Source organism: Megascapheus bottae, unplaced genomic scaffold (assembly GCF_031878675.1).
Source record: "Megascapheus bottae isolate mThoBot1 unplaced genomic scaffold, mThoBot2.hap1 HAP1_SCAFFOLD_40, whole genome shotgun sequence".
NCBI classification, from domain to species: Eukaryota; Metazoa; Chordata; class Mammalia; order Rodentia; family Geomyidae; genus Megascapheus; species Megascapheus bottae.
In genome coordinates this window covers 1,533,595-1,553,335 of record NW_028327715.1, presented here as the reverse complement: position 1 = coordinate 1,553,335, position 19,741 = coordinate 1,533,595, and the positions used below count along the sequence as shown (strand labels likewise).

General features: G+C 45.7%; 1 pseudogene; it reads right to left on the bottom strand.

Annotated features, from left to right (window-relative positions):
• Nucleotides 1-2,973: 2,973 nt before the first annotated feature.
• LOC150039295 (piezo-type mechanosensitive ion channel component 2-like) overlaps nucleotides 2,974-19,741 on the bottom strand; it is a 171,653-nt pseudogene continuing 154,885 nt past the window's right edge.

The window sequence follows — 19,741 nt, the reverse complement described above, 5'->3', positions numbered from 1 at the left end:
AGGTCTTAGATTTCCCTCCCCTGTTGGTGGCTGAGCAGCTCACCAGGATGGACTCGGTGAGGCCCTGGGCAGCACAGGGTGGACCGGGCTTCCTTCTCTGCATGGCTGCCTTCTCATCCTTCTCCTTCCCCTAGAGCCCAAGCTTTCATCCAGCCTGAGCTTCACTTTGGTTCACGCTTCCTAGCAACACTCTTTAAATGCAGACACTAAAGTGTATATGACACCTCTGTGTCCCAGGAGCTATGCGTGGAGAGGTGCAGCCAGAATCACAGCTCCTCGGCACTTGGCAGGGACCACATGAGCTCAAGCAATCATGAGGATTCTGGTGTGTGTGCCAGAGCCTAGTGCAGAAAACAGAAAGTGCTACAGAAGCAGCATCAGTGGATATGAACCAAAGGACAGGCATGGGGTGACTTGGGGAGGGCAGAAATTCGGCCTAGGCCAAGGAGGAAGAGTCACATTGCACAGCAGACCCTGACATGAGGTAGGGACACTCAGGTGCCCTCCAGGGTTGCGAAGTGGCATGACATCCCTACAAACCCATGCCCAAGCCTCAGAGACCCCTACACAGCCAGAGTTCTCAGCCCAACTACGGGACCCAATCTGGGGCTGGGCACTATGCTGTGTGCCAGGCAATGAGACACTCCTTCCTTTGGCAGGAGCTGTTCCTGAAGGTGGTGCCCCACCACTGCCTGCATTCTGCCATTTCCCAGAAGGACAGACACGACATGGAGAACTTGGCCCCCACCATCCGGGCCACCTTCACACAGTTTGACCAGGTGTTCTCCTGCGTGCTCACCACCTGCGTAGGGGACCACAGCATGCAGCCCTGCTCCAGGGCAAGGGTGGTAGAGCACTGGATCTCAGTGGCCAAGGTAAGACACAGCTGCTGCCTAGAGACTCTCCCTTCAGGGTCTTATGTTCTGAGATGTTCCAATGTGCTCAGAGCCCTGTGTGGACTCCAGGCCCTCCTGCCCAGGGCCATCTTGTCTGGACTCCCACATACCACACATGCAATGGTGCTCACTCCTTCCTCATACTCACGACTCAGGGGCAACTTCACCCAGGCCTGGTCAGCCCTCTCTCCCCTCTGAAGCCCTGTAAGCAGCTCCCCAGAATCCTTGTACTGACCCTGGCTTAGCCCAGCCAGCAAGGCATCAGGTGGCAGCAGTAGCATGCAAGGCTCACACACCCTTCCCATGCAGGTGCGGGGATCGACGCCCCTGTCCAGCAGGGAAGAACGACCACCACATGAGGATCCTTCTTGTATCACGCTTTATTGAAGAGCAACTTGCTTGAGGGGAGAGCTGAAGCGGAGGGGCCCTGGGCAGCGAAAGCAGCGGTTTTTATAGCCCTAAGGGACACTGGGCTCTTTCTCATTGGCTGCCCTGTTGCCAAGGCAACTTTAATGCTCGGAATTGGTCAGACCGTGGCTGTTATATAACGGTTATATATAACTGATGAGGTTATATAACGGTTTTGAACGGTGGCGGCCGCTTTGGCTCCCCACATGTAGGAATGCAGAGTCCTCAGGAACTTCTCCTCCCTCCATGCCATCCTCTCTGCTCTGCACAGCAGAGCCATCCAGCGCCTGGACAGCACATGGCAAGAGGTCTCCAGGTGGGTCCTTCTCTCCACAGAAGCTGTGCACACACAGGGACTAGCCAGCTTCACCACCAGCCCCAGAGCCAAGCCTGTATGACCTGGGCTGCTAGCCAGGAAAACAGGGACAGTGCCTGCATTATGCCTGTTCATGCACCGGCAAATGTTCAGTGCATTGTCTCACTGAAGCTGGACAGAGACCCAGAGGAGCTGTCCAGGATTTCTGTGGTAATTCTACATTTCTGTCCAAAGGAAATCCAAGCACAGTTGTCTAATACAACTGGGCTGGACTCCACTGGGACATGAAGAAGAAATTGCTTCCAGCTCCTGGGTCCTTGGGAGCTTCATACGATCATTTGAAAACCTCCTGTTCAGGCAACTTGCAGGCCTGGCTCTAAAACAAAACCAAGCCTGTCTCCCTTCTCTCTCACTTTCCCATTTGTCACTTCTCTCTGTCCCTCCTACAGAGACAGCATGCAGATTTACGAGAAATTGTCAGAGATCGTTTCTCCTTCGTGCTCTTACTTCCGGACCAAAGTGCTACTCTTTCAGGTAGAGAGAAAGGGGTCAGAAAGAACAGGGCTAAGAAGGCAAAAGTGGGATCCAGTTCCAAAAAGAAATGCTTTCCCTTTATTTTTTCTCTCCATTCTGGATCTTGAACTCAGGGCATGGCTGTTGTCCACCGTTTTTAATACTCAGTGCTCTTCATTTTCAGTCCCAAGCCCACTCCACGTTTGGAGTTGATTGTAATTCACAGACTCAGTGTCTGTGGATTGAACTGGGATCCTCCGATCTCAGGCTCTTGAGTACCTGGTATGTAAGTCAGCTGCACTGCTCAGGAGTGAGTTGCTCTGCCATGGGATATTTCAGAGCTGTCCTTAGAGCCAAACAGACATAGCACACACTTGGTTTGGATCTTAACATTCAGAGCCAGGATGTCTACCTGAAGGAACTGGGTCTCTCTGTTCTCCCTAGAGCAGATGCTGCTCACCGCCATACAAACACAGAGAAGGACTAGACAGGGGAACTGAAGGTGGCTGGGGGTTTTCTTGACAAGGGAGGCCAGGCACTGCTCACTAAGTCCTGAAATCTCAGCTGGACATAACTGCGAGCCCTAACCTTGACACTCAACCATGAAACCCCGCAAGTGAACTAGTCGCTCCGATAGAGACACCCACACAAATCAAGAAAGGAAAAGATGTATCTACCTCTACATTCCAACATACTGAGCTCCTTCACACACGATTCCAGAAGCCTCAGTGGGAAGGGCTACAGACTGGACTCCTCAATGCCTTGACCCGCTTGTCCACTACAGTATATCTTGGGAACTCCCCACCCAGATGCATAGAGAAAGATTTCTGCCAGGACACAGACACATAGGGAAGAGCTTTGTGGGAAAGAAACTTTCTCATGATTCAGAGCCCCTCCCCTAGGTGAGGAAATCCAGAATTTTTTTTTTAGGAAGTTAGCTGAAAGTCCATAATCCTAGATGGGGCTGGGGAATGATGCACGGAAATGCAGTAACTACCTCTGAATACTCCATGAAACAACAACAGAGAAGCTACTATTGGGGTCCATGAGCTCTTGTATCATTTTCTGCTTACTGGGAGGGCTGATGGTCCACAAAGAATTGGAGTTTCCTTCCAATTCTGCTACCGTTATGTCTTCTTTTTCATAATTCTCCAGAAATTGCATAGCGCCCTGTATGTGCACAAATGCACATGCATAAATTAATTAGAAACATAATGCTTATAAAGAAAACAATTACTCCTCCCTGTGATAGCACAGAGATTTCTTGATAGGAAAGGATTATTTATGATACACAGATGCTATGTCCCATTTTGCTCTCAGGGATGGCAGCTGTCAATCAGCTGGCTGAACCCCAGTGATGTACCCCCACAGAAATGCTCCAGTTAAGCAATAATGGATATCCAGATAGGGTTTTTTTTTATTACTGTCATTGTGTCTCTTCTCTTCTTAGACAGAAATTTATGAAGTCAGAGATAGTTGTCAAGATTTTCACCTAGAACATCTTGGCTGTCTTTTACTAGTTCCAAAATTCGTTTTGATAGGGTGTAGTATGATGATGGTAATTTTATACAATTTAACTGGAGATAAGAATTTGTCTACCCTGGCTGCCTCAGAGTAGCTAGGATTGCAGACCTGAGCCACCAATGCCCGGGCCTAAACATGACTTACAGAACTCATTTTCATGATGCCAGTGACTCACTCCTGTAATCCTAGCACTCTGCCACTTAAGCCACAGCACCACTTCTGCCTTTTTCTGTGTATGTGGTACCAAGGAATCCAACCCAGGGCTTCATGCATGGTAGGCAAGCACTCTGCCACTAGGCCACACTTTCAGTTTGTTTTAGTCTGGGTAGCTGTCATAGGCTTTGTGATGATGATGATTTTTTTTTGCCAGTCCTGTGGCTTGAGCCCAGGGCCTGAGCATTGTCCTTGGGCTTTCTGAAGGCTAGCACTCTACCACTTGAGCCACAGCACCACTTGTGGCTTTTTCTATGTATGTGGGGTGCTGAGAAATCCAACCCGGGTCTTCGAGCATGCTAGGCAAGCACTCTTACCACTAGGCCAAACTCCTAGCCACTGATGATTTCTTTTTATTTTGGTCCTGGGCGTGCTACTGGGTGTTGTAGTACCCAGGCTAGCACTCTATCACTTGAGCCATAGCTCCACTTCTGTCTTTTTTTGGTGGTTAGCCAGAGATTAGAGCCTCTCAGACAACTGGACGTGGTGGCACATGCCTGTAATCCTAGCTACTCAGGAGGCTGAGATCTGAGGACTGTGGTTGAAAGCTATGCCAGGCACTAAAGTCCATGAGACTCTTATCTCCAATTAACCACCGGAAACCTGGAAGTGGCTTGTGGCTCAAGGGGTAGGGCAGTAGGCTTGAGCTGAAGAGCTGAGGGACAGTGCCCAGGCTCTCAGTTCAAGCCCCGCAAAGAAAAAAAAAAAGAGTGTCACAGGCTTTCCTGCCTGTGAGCTGGTTTTGAACCACAATTCTCAAATTTTAGCCTTTTGAATAGCTATGATTATAAGTGTGAACATCCCGGCACCTGGTTCAACCTTTTACAAAAGAAGTTGACTAGAAAGTCTTCATGAGTATGTAAATAGAGCAAAGAATGGAAGCTCTTTCTCCCGCCATGTCCAGGGAAGAGGACCAGTGATAAACTAATAGAATGCTCATGATCTCACCCATCCACCAACCCTCAAACCCAACTATCTCTGTTATTAAGCAAATAACAGACATGTGCTTTCTCCTAATTTGAATTATTTTCTGAGGATAGATTCTCAGCATAATAGACATGCCAAAGAGCCATATCTACTGTAGCTTAAAAGTTAAAAAAAAGGCTCAAAAGCTATTGAACTCACATTAAACTATTGTTAATTTAAATTATGTCTATCACCATTTATGCCTGATAACAAGCCATGGCAAAGTATTAAGCAATTTAAAGTCCTGGGCTCACGTAAAGCAAGGTCTTCTCAGAGATCTACTGCAAGTATTTACTTACGGTGTCCTTAGAGAAAGCTCTTATGAATTTATTAAACTTTTGCTGGTCCATCACTTTCAGTTGGCTTTGCTGAGCACTCATTGTGAAAATAGGCTGGAAAACAAAGGCACACAGGCTATAAGCATTGCTGAGACTTCTCTGTCCCCTATGTTAGAAGAAATACATTTGCACAGTACAACCATCTAGCATCCTGAGGTAGCTGGCCTCAGAGATCATTCTCTGTGTCTTTCTCTTGGTAGTCTGGGGTTTAACCTGGGGCCACTTGAAGGATACTCCCCAGCTTTGTTTGCTCTAGGTGATGTTTTTGATAGGGTTTTGCATTTTTGCCCAGGAATGGCCTCAGACCAGGATCCTCCTTTCCTATGCCTCTTGCCTAGCTAGGATTACAAACACCTGCCACCACACTCATCTTATTTATTGAGATGGGGGATCTTGCTAACTTCCCAGACTGGCATCAAACCACTCTGTGTGTGTGTGTGTGTGTGTGTGAGGGGGTGGGGAAGGAGAGGGGGGAGAGGGAGAAAGAGGGGAGACAGAGAGAAAGAGGAGGGAGGGGTGAGAGAGAAAGAATATATTGGTCGAAGGGTATAGACAAGGTTCCTTAGCTTTTTTGCTTGAGGCTGTTACGTGACCACTTGAGCTACAGCTCCACTTCTAGCTTTTTAGTGGTTAATTGGAGATAGTTTCATAGTTTCTCACTTCCTGCCCACCCTGGCTTCCAACTATGATCTTCAGAGCTCAGCCTCTTCAGTTGCTAAGTTGTGAGCCACAGTACCTAGCTCAAGTCACTCTCTTCCACCTACTGAATATTTGGAATTAAAAATCAGAGCCATCTTGCAAGGGCCAGATATAATGTTTATGCAGCGATTGTTTGTGTGTTCAAACCAGATGGCTGGTGGTACTAGGGTTCAAATCCAAGGCCTTATGCATGCGAGGCAATGAACTGATTTTTTTTTTCTCCATCTCTTGCATGAACTTCACACAGTGTTGGCTAAATAGTCAATACCAGGACAGGATATTGGAACTGCCAGCCATCGCTAACTATTCTTGAAGGTGTTGCTGAGAGAATGCAGCCTTAAGAAAGGCTCTGGAAGGTAGGTTAGACCTAGGTTACCTGATATCCTCCCAGGGTGATGGTAACCGAGACATCCAGAGGCTGGTTAATAACTCCAGCGACAGATTTAATCAAGGACATGAAGAGCAGCGGTAACCAGACAATGCAGATGAGCAAGACAATGATCATACCGCCCATGCCATATTTTACCACTTTCTTCTTCTTCTGGCCCCGGGGCTGAGGGTATCTCTGCAAGAGAAGGATTCCAAGAGGCCTGGGCACACATGCTGGGAGAGGTGCAGTGAGAGTTCACAGGACTGATTCTTTTCTACTTACACTGACATGGGGATGGCAACCTTGTCCCAACCTTAGAGCAAAGTTGAGAAGTGGAGTGACGCTGTGTCAAGCTTACAACATGTCCTCTGGTCCACAGAGTGCTGCCAAAGAATCCTGAAGGGGGGCTCACACCTGTAATCTTAGCCACTCAGGAGTCTCAGAGCTGAGGGTTATGGGTAGAAGCCAGCCTGGGCAGAAAAGTCCATGAGACACTTGTCTCTGTTTAACTGTCACAAAAGCCAGAAGTGGAGCATGACTCAAGAGGTAGAGTGCTAGCTTTGAGCATAAAAAAATCTCAAGCACAGTGCTGAGGCCCTGAGTTCAAGCCCCAGGACTGGCAAAAAGAAAAAAAAAAAGTATCCTGAAAAGTTGTGTGTTTTGTTTGTGAGTGTGGGTCACACATCCTGCAGACTAAATTGAATGTTTTTAAGGCATTATGTATGGAAAAGAAATTTTAAATTCCTGAATACTTAAAACCAGCGTCTTGAAGTCAGCCTTCCCTGCATAGAGGATAGAAAGACTTTTAAATGGCATTCCTGAAGCTGGTGCTAGAGGCTCTGCTTATAATCCTCACTTCTCAGGAGGCTCAGATCTGCGGATCATGATTTGAAGCCATCCAGGGCAGAAAAGTTCCTGATACTCTTATCTCTAATTAACCAGCAAATAAAACCAACCAACCAAACAAAACGCAAAACTAGGGCAGGGAGTTTGGCCTAGTGTTAGAGTGCTTACCTAGCATGCACAAAGACCTGGTTTCGATTCCTCGGTACCATATACATAGAAAAAAACCAGAAGTGATGCAGTGGCTCAATTTGTAGAGCTCTAGCCTTGAGAAAGTCCAACAACAGTGCTCAGGCCCTGAGCTCAAGTCCAGGACTGGCAAACCCCCCACTCCCAAAACCAAAAAACTAGACTGGAGGTGTGGCTCAAGAAGTACAGTGCTAGCCATGAGGGGAAAGGTTGAACAAGGGCCTCCAGCTCTCAATTCAAACTCCAATACCTACACATACACAAAAATTGAATTCCTGATGTATGAGGGCCTGGGTTCCCCTGGGTAAGAGTGGAGAAGTGAGAGGAGTGCAGGAGTGTGATGGGCAGGAGGAGGAGTCTGCACGCTGCACCCATAAGGCAGGAGGTCATTCCACTGGATTTGAAGCAGGCAGTAAGATTCCACTAAGTGCTGTGGGCAGTGAGAGGGGAAGCTCTGCTCCTTAGGCGCAAAAGTGCTCCAGATCCACCCCTGCATTCCTGCGGAAAACTTTCTCCTTTGTTCTCTCCGAGTCCCTCCACCTCCAGTACCCGGACTGAACTTGTGCTTGCTAGACACATATTCTGTCCATCCACACACTACTTTTTTTTTTTTTTTGCCAGTCCTGGGGCTTGAACTTAGGGTCTGAGCACTGTTCTTGAACACTTTTTGCTCAAGGCTAGCGCTCTTCCACGTGAGCCACAGCACCACTTCTGGCCTTTTCTGTGTATGTGGTATTGAGGAATTGTTAAGGGGAGCAGGGAGTGTAGAGGGGAGCAGGGACTGGTGCCACCCAGAATGCCTAAGAGTTCCCCTGCCCCATTGTGGAAGGTCGACAATGGTACAGCCCAGCCACCTTGACCTCCCAACCCCCCCCCAATGAGGAGGGATATCTGGTACAGCCCAGTCGCCTTTGCACTTCTAGGGAGGGGCAACCTTGACCTTCTCCCCACCCCCATGAGGAGGGATATCAGCTTGGGTGGGGGTGGGCCCCTTTTGTGTGGAGACCTTCCCAATTTGCAACTCCAACTAAGGTGATAGGTAAATGCAAACACTGGGCTGTAACCCTATTGGCTACCTGCGTGTGGCTGGAGCTGGCTATGGTCCCTCTGTGTATGTAACTATCCCATTGGCCACCTGTGTGGCCAGGTTCCACCACATGGGTTTTGCCCTTAAAAACCCTGCGTGAGAGCCGCTCAGGGTCACAGTGTCAGCTCCCGAGTCTGCACTGTGTCCCTGGCTGGTCAGTTCACCATCTATTTCTCCAATAAATTCACCTTTTTATATGAGACTGTCTCTGTGTGGTGGACTCTGGTGGGACGTGGAATCCCCACCTGGAGGGATGTGGAATCCCCTCCTCTTGACCCCATAACAGAATCAAACCCAGGGCTTTGTGCATGCTAGACAAGCACACTACTACTAGGCTATGCTCCTGGTCCCCCGATACCTTTTATTTTTAGTTTTGGTTTTTGTTTTCTTAATTAACTTTATCTGGGCTGGCCGGACACCAAGATCCTCCAACCTCTTCCTCTTTAGTAGTTGAGATTACAGATGCACACAAATTCTAATATTCTAATTTAGAGCTTCACAAATAAAACTAGAGTTCAGTATTTTAATATTGAATTAACTGATAAATTAATTAGTTGATTAATATCTATCAAATATGGTGTGTGAGTTTGTGTGTGTGTGTGTGTATACACAAATGAGCTGATTTGATTTTCCACTATTCAGTCAATGAAGCAAGTTGAGGGCACTCCTGTCAGTACACCATAATAACTCTGCATTGTGAAGGAATCTGTGAGATCAAGAAAAATGTGTCTCTCTTGCCCTTCCTTCCTTTCTTTCTTTTCTTTCTTCATTCTTTTCTCCCCTTTCTACCTCCCTCCCCCTCCCTTCCTTCCTCTCTTTCTCTCTCCCTGTCTCATTTCCTTCCTTTTTCTCTCTCACTTTCTCTCTCTCTCTGTTTTTCTGTCTTTGCCTCTCTCTCTCTCTTTCTGTCTCTCTCTCTTTCTCTCTGATGGTACTGGGACTGGAACTTGTTCCAGCATTCTGCTACTTGATTTAAGCCCCCAGCAAAGCAGATGTGTCTTATCTCTGTCATGGACAGCTGTGGTCTGTTCTGCTAAAGTGGGCCCTAGTCCTCAGCTATCTCAATAGCCGCTGGAGCTAGCTCTTGTTCCTCCCTGCTGTGCTCCCTGGGTGGTTCAGGATGAACTCTGGATCTATCTCCAGGCAGGTGGCCACTTTTCTAAGGGATTGCCATTTTCTTCTCTGAACTACTCAGTCATCCCTTTCCTAGGCACTTAGCTCTTTACTACAGGCCAGTGGGGAAACTCAGTTCAGCAGCCCTGCTCTGTTACATTTCCCACCAGCTTCCTGGAGCGCTCTGGGAAGCAGCTGTAAGGAAATCATTGTGGAATCTGCCCAGGAATAAGTGGCCTGCATGAGTGGGCGTGTGCCTTTCTGGAAATTGTTCTTGTTCATCAACTGTATTATACTGTGTTTGTAGGAAATCAACCTATCAAATATACTGAGTGGAACAGCTCACACCTGTAATCTTAGCCACTCGAAGAATATTGTGATTGAAGCCAACACAGGCAAAAACTTTGCATGCTTGCATGCCCCTGTTGTAAGGACCCGACCGAAAAATAGCAAAGGCACAAGAGGATTGGAGTGTGGTTCAAGTAGTAAACACCTGCCTAGCAAACTCAGGCCCCTGAGTCAAAGCACCAGTACAAAAAATACAAAAAGGAACACCTGAGTGGGAATTTGTGTCATTAGAGACTTTTTGTCTTGTCATTATTCCCCGAACAATACGGTCAGCCCTGTATTTGCTTAGCATTTGCATTCTTAGGCTTTATGAGTAATCTAGGGATGACAAAGTACACAGATTATCCTTGGTATATACACATACACTACAACATCATTTTATGTAAGAAACTTAGGCATCTGGCAGACCTGAAAGAAGAAAAAGTCTCCCATGGATTCCCAATGAACATGACCATTGAAAGAGAAACCAGTTTTTGAACTAAGCGTTGTTAGCGGAGATACACAACTGATCATTTATCTGTGGAAAAATGACTTCCAGGGCTGAAGTTCTGTTTGAATCTGGAATGCCCCTTGGTGGTCTGTGTGCTAAATTCTTCCTGCTCCTGGAAGGGGCTGGGTCTTAGGGGGAAGACCTTGGTGGAGGACTGTGGGATTTTGATGTTTTTCTCTTTCTACTTCCCAGTCACCATGTGCTGAACACAGGACTTTGCTACATGGCTCCTGCCTTGGCGAACTGTGCTGCCCAGTGCCCAAAGTAATAAGAACAAGTGGTCAAGATAGCAAGTCACAAATCTTTCCTCTCTTTAAGCTGATATATCACAGGTGCTTTGTTATGGTGTGAGTGATCTAACACTTGAGAGTGAGCCGAGTGCTGCCATGATATCTATCTGTGTGGCTGGTACATATCTTAGCAACCTACCCTTGAAGCAGCCAATTTAGTAACAGAGTGACTTTAATTGCCATCTTCTTTTCTTTTTATGGACCTTTTGATTACTCGTCTTAATTCTCTTTTCCGTTTAGCTTGTTGATTATCTCACAAATCAATTCTAGTTTGCATTCTTTCCATTATTTCAAGTTGCTGAAAACTATCTATTCTCCTTAGAATAAAAATTATTTTTTTCTCATATGTAATGATTTCTACCCTCAGTGCCTCTTTGGTATGGTGGCTCTTCGCTCCTGTGTTCTGGTTTACACACAGTTTGTGCTGCCTTGATCTCTAAGCTGACAGTATTGAGGGGTAACGAAGGCTTTACAAGGCATTTTGACTTTGTGAATGGATTGATGTCTGTTGGGAAAACAGGCTTGCTATCATAGGAGCTTAATTTCTTTCTTCTTCAACATAAGCCCGGCAGTTTCCCTGATTTTCTGTCATGCATGGATCAGTGGGAATTCATTAGTAGAAGCCAGAACTGGGAACCCAAACAACCTTCCTTTCTTTAAAAATCACCCAGTCTCAGGGTTTCTGTTAGAGCAGCAACAACAAAAATGAACCAAGTTGAGTACAATGGCTCACTCTTTATCATTCTAGCAACTTGGGGACTGCAGTTCTGGCTGTCCCAGGTATAAAGTGAAACTCTGTCAAAAAAAAAAAAAACCAAAACATCAACATAAAGAGGGCTGCTAAGGCATATGGCTTAAGTGGTAGAGCAAGTACTCAGCAAGAAGGAAGCCTTGAGTTCAAATCCCAGTGCTTCCAACCTCCACCCCCCCAAACCCTCCCCCCCAAAACGTAGATCAAGGCATCCTGTTATTATGTCAGTTCCTTTGCTCCCTTAACGTAAGACCATGCCAAGACAATTTCGAGCACCTGCATTAGTGCTATCTCTTTTGCTCTACTAGCCTCATAAACACAGAGGCTGCAGCATGATGGGCCTATGTCTGGAATGTGAAAAAAGCACCAGAAACTCAAAGTACACAAGAGAATTTATGTAGATCGGGGGAGACAGTTCCAAAGAATAATGTTTTTTGCATGCCAATAATGGGACTTGAACTCAAGACCTTGCATGATGTCCCTTAGCTTTTTTTTTTTGGTGGGTCATAGGGCTTGAACTTGGCCTAGGTGCTCATGTCCCTGAGCTCTTCAGCTCAAGGCTACCAACCTACCCTGAGCTAAGCCCCATTTCCCATTTTCTAGAGGTTAACTGGAGATAAGAGTCTCATATCCTCCTGTGCCTGGGCTGGCTTTTAATCTTGATCCTCAGATCTCAGCCTCCTGAGCAGCTAGGATTACAGGCCTGGGTCACCACACCTGGCCCTTAACTTTTTCACTAAAGTGAGCCACAGCTCCACTTTTGGCTTTCTTTTCTGTTGATTGTAGTTTATTGGAGATTAAGAATCTCACAGTCTTTCCTGCTCAGGCTGGCTTAGAACTAGGATTACAGGTGTGATTCTGGGTATTTTTATTGCTATTACACAAGAGGTTCTTACTTTATATGCTACCTAAACTTTTGAAAAATCCAACAAATCTCATCTGTATTTGAATATTTAACACAGTGGAATAAAGAAATACTTACACTTGAATTTCTTTTGTATAAAGAGGTTCATTCCCTAGCTGTCCTGAAAGAAGGTGAACATGAGCTCCGGCCATCTTCCACACTCCATAGCCTCTGCCCCAGAGAGCACTGTGACAATAACTTTAGTATACTGCACCCAGAGGCAGAAAATATTTGAATGCTATTGCTGACACCGGCAAAAGTAAGATCAAAACCTCCAACTCCAGTGAGTTGCAAATCAATGCACAATTATTTATAGGCCATGACCATTTTTGCCTCTGCCTGCATTCATTTGGCCATAAAACTCCCACCAGCTATATGATCCTTGTAAGCAATCTGCTTTACAAGTGAAACAAATGAGAAGGAGGCACTTTTATGGGCTTCTTACCTTTTCTGATTCCCGCCAGCACTTCAGGATGAAAATGTGGGCATAGATGTCCTCCACACAAATCCAGCTGGAGAGGCTCAAGGTTGTATCTGTCCATACCCAATCCATCACTGCCCTCAGCTCAGTCAGGAATGGAACCAGGCGGAACCTGCCAGAAACCACCTCTGGTCAGAGAAGTCTTTGTGTGGTGGCCCCATTATCTACCTCACCTCAAGAATGCATGCACTTCCTTTGTTTAAACCTAACGGCTGAAGACAAACTCTCAAGGTGACTCTCCCAGGAAAATCAAACTTGCATTATGAGCTCAATATGTACATTAGTATTTTTCATTCTTATCATGTTCTCTGGTAATTATATAATCAATTACTATTTCTATTTGTTTGCATGCATGCATGCATGCATGCATGCAGGGGTGTGTGGTGTGTGTGTGTCTCATGGATTTTCTGCACAGGCTAGAATCAAACCATGATCTCCAGCTTTCAGTTTCTTGAGTAGCTAGGTGTGATCCCCAGCATCTGGCTGGGTTCCATTTTTAATGACATAAGTTTCATTCACATTTATTTGTTTATGATTATCTGTTGGCCATAGGGTTACTGAACTATGTGTTACTTCCTGATGGATGTAGTAGTAAAGACAATACATCTGGTAAGAGAAGATGAGGGCAAAAGGGAAATGTCAGGGGGGATAGGACATGCCACTGGGAGGCGAGGGCAGGAGGAAGCTCTGTGGGAGGACCAGTCGCCTCTGTCTTAGCCTCCTTTGCATGTTGTAGCTTGGCCTAGGCTCCTCTAGGCATGGGGGAAGATTCAGATTTAAGAAGGGCACAGACCTTCTCCCAGCCTGGGGAACTAGAGACTGTTCTAGAATTCTGATCACTGAGAAATTCCCACCTGGGCTCTTTTGGCTCCTAAAAGACATATGTACTAGGCCTAGGCCCAACCTAGAACTGAATGCTCAATGTGTTGTTGTTCACAAGAGCTGGATATCCCCCATTCCTCTTCTGGACTGGATAGCCAGTGCTTAGGTGTCTCATGTGTCTCATGTGTCTCATGTGGTAATGTGACTGACATCCAGGGCGATGGAGAGAAGATGCACTGAATCATGGCACTGAAGAACATACTACCCACAGCAAAGCATGCTGATAGCATTCAGATGTTTTGTTTTTTTTTTTTGGTTGGTCATGGGGCTTGAACTCTGGGCCTGGGTTGTCCCTTAGCTCTTCAGCACAAGGCTACTGCCCTACCCCCTGAGCCACAGTGGCACTTCCGGTTTTCTGGAGATTAATTGGAGTTAAGAGTCTCATGGACTTTTTAGTGCCCAGGCTGGCTGTGAAGTGAGATCCTCAAATCTCAGCCTCCTGAGTAGCTAGCATCACAGATGTGAATCACTGCACCCTGCTCAGGTGGCTTTTGGTGGGATAAAACTCCCTCTTCAAATTCCCAAAGTGTTTTTAATGGTCTAGTCTATGCGCTCAGTTTATTAATATTTTAGGATCACACAGCCATTAGTATTATTATTATTATTGTTGTTGTTGTTGTTCCTGGAGCTTGATTTGGGCGCTGTCCCTGAGCTATTTTTGCCCAAGACTAATGCTCTGCCACTTGAGCCCACAGCTCCACTTCCAGCATGTATTTATTTATTTGTTTGTTTGTTTATTTATTTATTTATTTTGGTAGTTAATTGGCTTGAAGACTCAAGAACTTCTGTGTCCAGGCTGGTTTGGAACTGTGATCCTCTTATTTCAGTCTGCTGATTAGACAGGATTACAGGCATGAACTAGTGCCTGCCCATAACCCCATTTTCACCCCCAAGTATTTTCACAGTAATTAAGTAGGATACTGAAATAGAAAATCATATCATGTAGTTGATCCTAGAATAGCTTTCTTGGCAGGTGAGGGGCAATTACACTCAAAAGGCATTTCATGACTGCCATTTCTGCAGTTGCCTTCTTCCTTTCTATACAAAAAACAGCTGTCAGCCTACACTCCAACAGTGATAGTGACACACAGCTTCCTCACCCTTAAAACAAGAAGAGGTTGACATAATTGTAGCTCTTGGTGAGAAAGTTTCCCAGCACTCGTGTCGGGTACCCACAGCGGATTTGATAGGCTGACAGCCCGAAGTAAACACACTTCACAAAGTACCAAAGCTGGGCAACTAGGTTCTGGCTGAATTTCCTAAAATGTAAAAATATACAAAGTCATGAGAATATTTTGCTGCTTCAAAGAGATACAAGTTGCAATTTAAAATCAACAAATCTCATTTTTTGCCACTTAAAGCAATTCTAAGGAATTCTTCATACACAGCAGAGTGTGCCGAAGATAAAAGGTGGGGCAAGAGAATCAAATAATGGAACTTCCAATGTGCAGTTAGTTTCAAAAGCCATGATTACAGTCAATTGCTATTCAGTGCATCTATTAATAACTTATAAAAACACAAGTGATGTAACTACTTTAGTCTAGATTAAAAGCAATCATGATTGGCAGTTATATTTGGGGTCTAGGCATAGCACCTATTGTTCCATCTCTGCAAGGAGCAGAGGTAGGATAATTTTTTTTACAGTCCTGGGACTTGAACTCAGGGCCTAGGCACTGTTCTTGAGCTTTCTCAAGGTTAGGGCTCTACCACTTGAGCCACAGCACCACTTCCTGCTTTTACTATGGATGTGATACAGAGGAATAGAACCCAGGGCTTTGTGCATACTGGGCAAGTACTCTACCACTAGGACCCAGGATAATCTTGATCTAGGCTAGTCCTGGGCAAAAATGTGAGCGCTTATCTGAAAAATAACTAATAAATAAATAAATAAAGGGAGTGTGGATTTGCACTCAGTTTAGAAGAGATCCCAAACTTTTGCGTCTCATTTCCTTCTGTCTCTGCTCATAAAGATCTCACCTCTCAGTCACACTAGGTAAGATGAAGAACATCCAGAAGTGGATCCCAAACACAAGGATGACCTGGAAAATGACCTTGCCTAGCACAGTCTTCCTGAGGTAGAGTGCTCGGTCCACCACCATGATTCCAAACTGAATGAGCACCATTACCAGAAATGGCCCAGGGACCTGGTCTTCCGACAGTGAAGAGGTAATGTCTGCAGCCGCCAAATGTTTCTGGGAAGAGACATGAGGTTTAGGCCTGAGTGGTACTGCCCAGTAAATGATGGGCATTCAGAGGCCTTTGCTCAAACTTACCCCAAAGGCCCAAAAGCCAAAGACAATGATGATGAAATCTACAGTGTCAGCCAAGAACATTAGCACATACACGTCAGTCACAGCGCTGTAGTCTGGGTGAATGAGGTCATACAAGAACTGTCTGATGGGTACATAAATTTGCAGAGTCCTGCAAGTCAGAAAATAACACATACTTGCTTCAGAAGGAGGAGGAGGATGAGGAGAGAATAATTAGCCCCTATGATCAATAGATCATTCTGTTCTCAGTCTCAGGATAATCTTTCTGGAGACAGATCCTTATAGGAGGGCAGATAGGATTTTTTTTTTTTTGCCAAGACAGGTATGATCTCTGAAGATGATACTGTACATCTCTTCCCTTGCTTGTGGCACAAAAGAGGATTCTGAGCCTTGGAAAGTGGGTTGGGGGTACATCTCACCTCTGGTTGTAAAAAATCAGTAAAGCCACTTCCCCAGCTCTGTGACTAACTTCTGGTATACTCACTTCTTTATTGTAAATGCCTTTGCTTTGATTAAATGCTCTTGAAGTTTTTCCATGTAAAGTTCCCTTTTGCTTTTTTGTTTAATGCTCAAAACACTGCTTCCTTTCTGGCTGCTATTCCGGGTGCTTGTACTGCCTAAAAGCAACAAAGAATGGAGAGAAATCACAAGATGCTGGGTGAGGGGTGAGTCAGACCTGTCACTCACAGTATCGGGGCAGCCCGTGGAGCCCACATGCTTAATGGTTGGAGGGCACTTGGGCAGATGGCTTCACGAACTAGTGTCTAGTAGGCTGTCTTCTCAACTCTGCGTCACTGAACAACATCTTTGGGGTTTAGCTCTGAAATCGCTGCTCAAGGATTTTCTAGGGACACACTGGAAGAACAGCCTTGAATGTGCTCAACAGTCCTGGTAGAACCTATGGCCCATCCCTGTTTTCATGCCTCGACTTCACTAAGGGTATAATGACAAAAATGAGGTCTGCCAGTGTCTGTCTGCCTCAGAAGCAGGTTCTGAGGACAAACATCCCCAAGCATTTGGCAATTTCCAAATAAATACTAGTTTCCACAAATATGAAGGCCTAGTTACTCAGTTACTCTAAGAGTAGCAACTGTAGGACAAATCTACTTTCTCTTTCTTTTTTCTTTTTCATCAGTCATGGGGCTTGAACTCTGGGCCTAGGCATTGTTCCTGAGCTCTTCAGCTCAAGGCTAGGGCTCTACCACTTGAGTCAAAGCACCACTTCCAGTTTTCGGTTTGATCAGATCTCAGCCTCCTGAGTAGTTAGGATTACAGGCGTGAGCCCGGAACAAATCTACTTTCTGATCACACTGGCTGTTTAGCAAGTAGTAAGTCATTTAGGAATTAACTAGGTAGTTTTGTGAAAAGCCCCCACTGGCTAAATTAAAATCCACTTTTCAAAGGACTTAGTTCTCTGAATACCATTCCAGCAGAATATTTATGCATCCCGAACAAATCATATGTTTGACATTTTCTCGCTAGCAATGTTCTGAAGTTGTCAGTCCTGCAAGGAGTCAGATATTTAGAGCAAAGAAACCATACCAGCAGAGGCAAGACTTAGACTTGTGTTACAATATCCATCTCTTGATAACAGCTAATTAGTAATGTCACTTCCTATGACCCACAGGTTCCAGCAAGATGAGCTCAGCCTGACGCCATGTGGCAGATACCTCTTTTGGACCTATTTGAAGAGAAGCTGGATCCTGGGGAGATCTGGGTGTTGCTGCTGGAACGTTTTCTGCGGAAGGCCGTAGGCTGCTCTGGGAATGTCACGTGCACAGACTCCACGGACGCTGCGAGGTTGATGGACTTGAGTGAATCTGAAGAGTCTCTTCTGCCATGTCTGAGAGAGAGCTCATCATCCGATTCCTCCTTGTCTGTGCCACTATCAACAATGTCATCTTCATCCCACAGGCCATGACACTGAGGAGACAGAAAGTGACAAGGGAAGTGACCATTTCCAGTGGGGGAGCTGGCATTCTGTCGTACAGTATTAAACCCAGTGAACCAAGGGAGAGAAGTGTGCAGAAGCTGGACGATGGTCCCAGGAAAAGAGAGGGCTGGCAGCAAGCAGTCTGATGGATTGATAGAGAAGATCAAGAAAGCTCTGGCAGCTGGAATAAAGATGAAATAATTGCTTGGACAAAAGCGTTTTCCAGAACACGTCTTTGTGTTCAAAGCTAGCATTGGGAGTGTTGCAATGAGGTAGCCCTGAGAATTCCCCTGCACTCCAAATCCACCAGCACCCCTGTTTCCCATAGTGGTCCTATCCCTCCTACAGCCTCACAGTGAGAAGTGACCGCTGGCTCACATCAGGGAGATTCAGGAACAAAGCAAATATTCTCAAATATGAGGCAAATATCCTACTCAAATATGATGCTCTCTGCAAGAGCCTGGTGTTTACTTAATGGAAATGGAATGAGGAGCTGATGAAGAGAGGAAAAATGGCAGAACAAGAGGCGGAGAGCCTGGGGATCTCCCTGGAGCCAAAGGCTGCCTGCATGAAGCTATAGCATGTAGGACAGCCTTGCCCTGTGCATGAAGTACTCCAATGGGGTTGTCCTCTGACTGGGAGATCTGTCAGGCTTGGTCCTTCTTATGACTTATATTTAAGAGGCCAAGTGGTTGGAGATCAAGTCAGAAAATGATCAGTTCACCAAAAGACAATGTGTGTGTGTGTGTGTGTGTGTGTGTGTGTGTGTGTGTGTGTGTGTGTGTGTGTGTGTAAACTCCAAGCCTGTGCCCAAAAGGATCCTCGGAACTGATACACTAGTTGATAAAATACATTTAAAACACTTTATCAAAAGCTAACTTTCAAGTAACAGGAGGACATGAGTACAGAAAAATACTATGGGATAATTTGAATTTCATTAACATGGAATGGCACAATAAAGCTTTGTTTATGACAGTGTGTGAGAAGAAAGATCCCACACCACTCCTTAGCTCTGCCCTGCCGGGGGTCTTTCTGGAGTCACATGGTGAAGAGCACCCTCTACAGCAAATTGGCTGTACCAGCTGTGGTCTTTAGCCACCATGGATGGATTCACAAGAGAACCCCTATGGAAGCAGTAACACTAGGAGTAGGCACGCGGTGTAATGGGGATGAGAGGCCTTGTGATCCATTTCTGAGTGTTTCCTGAGTTTCTAGCTGAAGCACGGTAGAGTTTGGTGTGTCGGCTAAGATCTCAGTACTTAGGAAGCTTCCACAAATGTGGAGTAATTATGATCAACCCAGGGTTGAAATACAGATCAACACCAGTTTCCCTTATGAACTATTTAGAGAAATGGGCACTACATAGATATAACTGTCATTTAAGGAGCAGATGAGCAGAGGCTACCCATGGACCCTTTAACCCCATCCTAAATCCCATTGTTCAAGCTTTCCAGGGAACCAGCACAAGGGCTGGGGCGTCACCATGAGCTGATGAACCATTAGCAACCAGTACCTTCAAGATGGAGCGATGAAAGAACAGGGCCAGGAGCTGAATGAGGTCGTAAAGCACGTAGCCCTCCTTCTTTTCCACTCCGATGATGTTTGGGGGATGGTAAGGTTTATCCTTGTACAATTCCACATTCTTATTCCAGGGGAAGAATCCAAATTGGAAGAAATACTTGACTACAATTGCCACCTACATATGGATGACAGAAATTCAAAGGAAATTCTTTAGGAATAGGTATGTAGGAGAAGCATGGACACAGAACTAGAGGAAAATATGCATTTCAGCGTTTTGATGGGGGGGATACCTACAATTATGTGAAATACCAGTATCATTAGACCTCATAACAAAAGCAGAGTCTCATGGTCACAGGTGTCATAAGTTGTAGACACAGGGAGACCATCATGTACTGT